This window comes from Molossus molossus, unplaced genomic scaffold, assembly GCF_014108415.1.
Source record: "Molossus molossus isolate mMolMol1 unplaced genomic scaffold, mMolMol1.p scaffold_m16_p_32, whole genome shotgun sequence".
Classification (NCBI taxonomy): domain Eukaryota; kingdom Metazoa; phylum Chordata; class Mammalia; order Chiroptera; family Molossidae; genus Molossus; species Molossus molossus.
Genome location: NW_023425369.1, coordinates 318,657 through 326,038, shown reverse-complemented (window position 1 = coordinate 326,038; position 7,382 = coordinate 318,657).

Genomic DNA, 7,382 nt, shown 5'->3' with positions numbered 1-7,382 from the left:
TATTTACTTTACCTGACAGCAAACATACATTTTCTAGATCAGAAGCAGACTGATATTTACTTACAAAATATCTTTACACTGTTACCCCTCCCATTTTGCTCCTTGCAAATGCAAGGGCACGTAATAAAGGTAGATGTTATTTTGCACATAGAAGGGGTGTACTTGCTGCAGGACAGGACACCCCAAATTATGAAACTTGGAGCTAGCACAGGAACACACCGCTGTCCTGCTGCCCGCCCCCTCCCTAGCTAAGGGGGAGTAACTTTCCCAGGGAAACAAACCCTCTCTGGGTTGAGAAGGGGACTATCCATTACAATGAATGTAAATGAAGAAAAATGAATGGCTCCAGGGCAGATAAACCTGCTCATCTCCCTGGAGTAATCCACTATCTGTCTTTCAAGAAATGGTTACTATGAACTCATCCTTAAACCTAGGCTGCCAGTCAATTTGGCTCAGAAAGCCCAAGCCAGCCAGTTGCATGAAACATTCACCTTTTTTCCTGACAGCAGGTGGAATTGACAGGACTTGGTGCCTGAATTTGGGTGGTGAGGTTGACATTGGTTTGTAGGGTGACTTGAGGTTTCTGGCTAGGGAAAATGTGTATGGTGCAGCTACTTATTGGGGTAGCAGATGTGGGAGAAAACTAGGAGAACCAGGCTTGGAGGGGCAGGGAGATACAGGGGATGGTGTGTGATGACTCCATGTTGGGACACCTTGAGTCTGAGGAGCTTGATGGTCACGTGGATGAAGATGCACAGTCAGCAGCTGGAAACAGGAGTCTGGATTTCAGCAGCAGCCCTGGGCTGCAGACACAGCCAAGGGAGTCCTTCGCCGGCTGTGCATGTGACACCAGGGGAACGTGTAGTACGTGAACAGAACACGGGACGGTATGTTCAACAGGCAGTGTGAACAGAGCAGAGGAGAGCCCTGGTCACATCTGTCAGGCATATGCCGCTCAGCCTGGGGGACTGTTACTGAGCACATTGCCCTCCTCAACTGCAAGTCCGGGGCAGCACAGCCAATCTACCCTGGAAACAAAGGGGAAATCCATCATTCCTGGAGGTTTGCAACAGAAGGTGCTATAAAGTATCTTCAGAATTTCTAAAGCAGTACAAGCCTGTGTGTCAGAATCAGGGGTGGGCGACACACCTGTTTCTTAAAAATTTTCCAGTGACGGAGGCCACCTTTAAAGATTCTGATTCTGATGGGTCTGTGGGGTGTTCAAAAAGGAGTGTTTTTTGAGCTCCCCAGGCGATGCTAATGCGTATCTGGGTTTCAGCACCGCTGGCTGTTCTAAAAGGTACAAGCATGTGATGACAATCTTCCTACAAAAGCAACTAAATAAGCAAGGCAGAGGCCACTGCTGTGTTTTACAAAGATATTTATCTTTGTGGTTAGTAGCAAATAAATTATGGTTACTGGGCTCCTACCCTAGCACTCCTGCTTTTGTAAGCAGTATCCTCACACACGTTTCTAGACCAATACGTAAGACTGCACCTTCACTACCTGCACAAAGGGAGAGAAGCTTGTGGAAGGTGGGAAGCACAGAAGGCACAGACCCTGCTGTCTTGTTCATCATTTTCCAAAAAAATCTGCTGAGCAGCAGCTGATAGAACACAAGGTGATCACTGTTACACTTTGTAACAGGATCGGGGAGCTACAAGCTACAAAGAGTGATTAAGAAGAGTAACAAATTGTATTTGTACCATAATTTACAGTTTTAAGGAACGTGAATATTCATTGTCTTGTTTGAACTCAACCCACCCAGAGGTGAGCAGAGCTATCACCACCAACTCCCTTCACCAGCCATGGAAGTGAGTCACCTGTCTGATCACCAGCACCAGGTCTGACACTCAGGTGTTCTGAGTCCAAAGGCCCATCTGAGTCCAGGCTTCTTCCAAAAGCCCTAGAATTTTAATAATTAGCATGGCTTCCAGTGCCCCATACTCTAATTGCTGAGTATCTCTTGTACACAAAATGTGAACAGATGGCAGAGGGTGTGGAGACCTGGCAGGAAGCGCAGGGGCTGGAGAGGCAGCATGAGGTGGTAGAGACACACAGGACCAGGAGTCAGGAATTGGGGCCCTGTTTCTTTCTATGGTCTGAATGTTTGCGTCCCCCCCCCCCCCAAATTCTTAGGTTGGAATCCTAATGCCCAAGGTGATGGTATTAGGAGGTGAGGACTCTGAGAAGTGTTTAGTTCATGAGGGTACAGCCCTCATGAGTGGGTTTGTTGCCATATAAGAGACCCTCCAGAGATCTCTCACCCCTTCTGCTATTTGGGGACACAATGAGAAGTTTTTGACCTAAAAGAGGGTCCTCACCAGAACCTGACCATGCTGGCCCCCGATCATAGACTTCCAGACTCCAGAACTGTGAGGAATGTGGGTTGTTCATAAGCCACCCAATGTATGGCACTTTTGCTATAGCAGTTCTTGTGGGGAGGTCCTCTCAGCACTTTCAATATCAATATCCTTCTGTGTGAGATTATCAAGCCTCTTTCATGTTCTAAATTCTCAGGCCCTCTAATTCCTATTCATTCTGTTGAGGTGTAAATGGTTTTACTGGGATGATTAGCTCCTTCACAGGTACCAGGATACCAGCATCCAGCAGGTCACAATCACTGTGAAGAAGAACAAAAAGTTCACCAGGAACTTCCGTGTGTATTTATATCCACAGTTTTGAAAATACAGTTTTCAGGGGGGGAAAAGGCTTGCAGTTTCTATTTACTCTAAAGAGCTTAGCCAGAGCTCTCCCACATGTGAAGTCCTTCTCCTCCACTGCCCACCTTCTCTTATTCCATGAACATGACAACCATCGTGCCCACTTCAACAGGTTCTCCATGAAGTTGAAGGCTGTCATAAAAGTCCCACAACAACCCGGCTGGTGTGGCTCAGTGGACTGAGCATCAACTCATGCAATAAGAGGTCACGGGTTCGATTCCCAGCCAGGACACATGCCCAGGTTGTTGGCCTGATCCCCAGTGGGGGACATGCAGGAGGTGGCCAATTGATGTCCTCTCTCTTTCTATCTTTCTCTCCCTCTCCCTTCCTCTCTTTCTAAAATCAGTAAAGAAAAATTATTTTTAAAAAAAGTCCCAAAATGTAACTGCAACTTGCTTTAATTACAGTGTCAAAATAGCAAACAAGGAGTCACAGAATCTCAAAATAGTTTTAAAAACCCCACTTTCTGTCACTGCACTCATTCATTTTTATCCTCCTGTCCTCCAGTTACGGAGGTCTGCATAAAGTAAAATTTTAAAGAGGATGAACACAAGAAAGCGCACTGAGTTTATCATGCTTATGGCCTGATTATTTTTAGCTTGTATGGTCTATTTTCCTTTTTGGTTCTGGTCTTATTTTCTTGAGCTCTTTGCTTCACTGCTGTAGCACTGATCAGTAGTAGTTTATAGGAAATAAAATCCTCAAAGCACAAGGTCTTTGTCATTTAAATGATGTTGCCTGGTTCCTGTCACGGTTTATGCCACACTCTTTCATAAATTCTTCCCAGTCCTGCGGCCAGACCAGAACCACAAGAAGGTGGGAGGTTCTTTTCCCAGTGAATGGGGTCCATCTAGCACCCTGAGTTACACTAACACCTGGTGAGCAATTTCACCTCCATTAGCATTCCCACCTGAAGTTTCAAAAAACAAGAGATGAGGCTTTGGAGTCAGACCAACCTTTGTTTACGTGCTGCTACCTTGTTGCAAGTGGTGTGCCCAGCAGATCTGAGAGAGAGTGGAACGTTGGGAATTTTGCAAGCCAGTTGTTAAAAAAACAGGTTACTAAAAATTAAATTTTACAAGCTTACAACTAATAATTATATTTAAAACAAAGGTAATGATTACTTAAAACTCATCAGTTCCTAATTACTATACTCGATTCTTATTCATGATAGTTAATTCTATAAAGTTGCCATGAGCCCTGGCCGGTTTGGCTCAGCGGTTAGAGCGTCGGCCTGCGGTACAGAGAGACCCGGGTTCGGTTTCCGCTAAGGGCACGTACCTCGGTTGCAGTTTGTCCCCGGCCCTGGTTGGTCGTGCGGGTGGCAGCCACTCGATGTGTCCCTTCACATCGATGTTTCTCTCTCTCTCTCTCTTCCTCTCTCTCCCTCCCGGTCTGTCTGAACAACAACAACAAAAAATGCAAAAATGTCCTCGGGTGAGGATAAAAAATAAAAAATAAAAAAAATAAAAGTTGCCATGAAACTGAATAAGGGAATACAAGGCTGGAATCACTGCTCCTGGGGGAAATACAGGGTTAGGAGCCTGTGAGCCTCTGTTCACAATATTTTCATCAACTGATCAATATATAATCTTGTTTTATGTGTTGATGCTGTAACACTGAACTTGTGGCCAGTGGGACTGTAACTCATGCCTGAAGGAAGCTTATCTAACTCATGTATTTTGTCCAAAAGGCTGGATCAATCACAAGCCTTCTTGACCTCAGGAGCACTAGACAGCACTTCAGCGCTAGTGGGGCCCTTTTAAACACTGAACAACAAAAGCACAAAAATGCAGAAAGTGTGGCAGTTAAGTAGACTTCGAAAAAGGGGCATCTGTTCAGTGAGAGCTGCAACAAGAAGGTAGAAACCCGGGCTGGGAACCGGGCAAGGGGCAACTCAAATTTTTCTTTGCTCCACACATATTCATGAATGACTGAGAAAAAATGGCAAGGATTGATCTCGGGGTTACAAATAAATTATAGCCAGTAGGCAAATTCGTAAATAAAGGAATCTGCCAACAATGAGGATCAACTATGTATTTGATTACACTCTTGATGTTATTTACCTTTATTGTATCTGGTGGAAATACAAGTGTGAGCTACAGGGCATCTCTTCCCAACTCTTGAGTGCGGTGATGTCACTTTAGTTGCTGGCCACTGGCCATGTGGGTGTATTTACACCATGGAAATTGTCAATGCCACAAATCAACCCTTGATTTGCTGTCTAGATTTAGCCCTGGCCGGTTTGGCTCAGCGGTTAGAGCGTCGGCCTGCGGTACAGAGAGACCCGGGTTCGGTTTCCGCTAAGGGCACGTACCTCGGTTGCAGTTTGTCCCCGGCCCTGGTTGGTCGTGCGGGTGGCAGCCACTCGATGTGTCCCTTCACATCGATGTTTCTCTCTCTCTCTTCCTCTCTCTCCCTCCCGCTCTGTCTGAACAAAAAATGCAAAAATGTCCTCAGGTGAGGATTAAAAAAAAAAAAAAGAAAGCACTGAAAAAATGTCAATAAACCTAAAACTGTATCATGTCTAGACCCATCACACTGGGACTAGCACAGCAGGCTGCGAAAATACTCTTCCAGCATTCAAAAACCAGTGTCTGACTCAGCAAAGAAGACATGGTATGATGGATGAACGAGTGACGTTCTGACATGTCTTTGTTTCAGTTTCATCTTAATCATTTATGTAAAAACAATACATTAATGTCAGAGCTACATCCTTTTGTCAATTGCCACAATAGGTATGGCAAAAATTGACGAAAGCATTCTGTGAGAACACCTGTCAAATGGTTTTTACAATTATGTATTTTGTTTGGATGTGTAAGTTGTGTCCTACACACTCTTTAATCAGGGACATTTATAACTTACATGCATTCATTTCCAGAGAGCTGGTTGTTTAAGCAGCTTCTGGCTAAGGGGCCTCAATTACCTAAGCCTCCAGCCTCAATTTAGTTAGGGGTAAAACAGAGAAATAAAAATGTTTTGAGAACTGAATGCATATTGTTAGAATTGAATGTATTATTGTTCTCAATATATTGTTTCCGCTCCAGCCGGTTTGGCTCAGTGGTTGGAGCATTAGCCTGCGGACCAGAGTCCTGGATTCAGTTCCCGCTATGTACCAAAAAAAAAAATACACACACACACACACACACACACACACACACATATATAGTTTCCAGGGTAGAGACTCAACAAGCATCAGTCCCCATCTCCTTACCTGAAGGACAGAAGTAGGTCCAAGTCACTCCTGGGCACACCATCCTGTCTTCCCAGAGCTGGACCCCTGCTTGTTCAATTGAAGTCTCCTTAATTAATAGGCAGGTGAAAACTCACCACTAGGTGGCACAAGCAAGATGACTTTGATGGTTTTGGTTCTTCAGACAATATAATTGACTAGGAACACTGTGACATAGTTTTACCCCCACCAGGGTAGAGAGAAGATAAATAAAATGTTTCCAGTCCTCAGTCACGGTGCTCTGTGCAGACAATTAGAGTCTGGTGATCAGTGTCAGCACCCTGAGCAAAAATGTTAACATGTAAGTGAAAATGAGTTAAGCTCCATTTTTGGTAGAACCAATTTCCCTTTCACACACCTTGTTTTCCTAGGCACACAGCGCCTTCTGATCATGGCTGGCTGCTCTGCATTTTCTGTACCCGTGGCAGACCCAGCTATGTCCAGCCTAATTCAAAGTCAGAAAAGCCCCTTTGCCCACCATCTTCCTGCCAGATCTCCCATAATCTTCTGAAAACTGATGCTTTAAGGTGACAGCCCTGGTCATAACCCTAGGCAGAGCTGCAACAGGCTGGGGACCTCCCAGTGTTTCCCCAGTCACAGTCACCCAGGTCTGACCCTGGATATATATTTCTTAAATATAATTTTTAAAAAAATATCCTCACCTGAGGTTATTTTTCCATTTATCTTTAGCTAGAGTGGGAGGGGAAGAGGGAGGAAGAGGAGGATAGAGAGAAACACTGATGTGACAGAGATACAGGGACCAAACTGCAACTGAGGCACATGCCCCTGACTGGAACTGAACCCGAGACTCTAGTCCACAGGCTGATGCTCTAACCACTGAACCAAACCAGCCAGGGCTAAATATGAGTTTTTTTAATTCCTAACCCAAGGATATTAAAAATAAATTTTCTTTATTGATTTTTTTTTTTTAGAGTGAGAGAGAGGAAGGGAGAGGGAGAGAGGGAAACATTGATGAGAGAGAACATCTATTGGCCGCCTCCTGCATGCCCTCCACTGGGGGTCAGGCCCACAACCTGGGTATGTGCCCTGACCGGGAATCAAACTGGTGACCTCTTGGTGCATGGGTCAACACTCAACCACTGAGCCACACCAGCTGAGTGAGAATATTTTTCTATTTATCATTAGATAGAGTGGGAGGGAGGAAGGGAGGGAGAAAGAGACAGAGAGAAACATGGATGTGATAGAGACACGTCGACTGGTTGCTTCCTATACAACCTGACCAGGGCCGGGGATGAACCGCGACAGAGGTACGTAACTCAACTGGAATCGAACCCGAAACTCATTGGTCGGTGGGCCAACGCTCTAACCGCTGAACCAAACTGGCCAAGGCTAAATATGATTTTTAAATTGTTTTCTTTAGAGAGAGGAGAGTGAGAGAGAGAAACATTGGCCTGTTATGTCCTGCA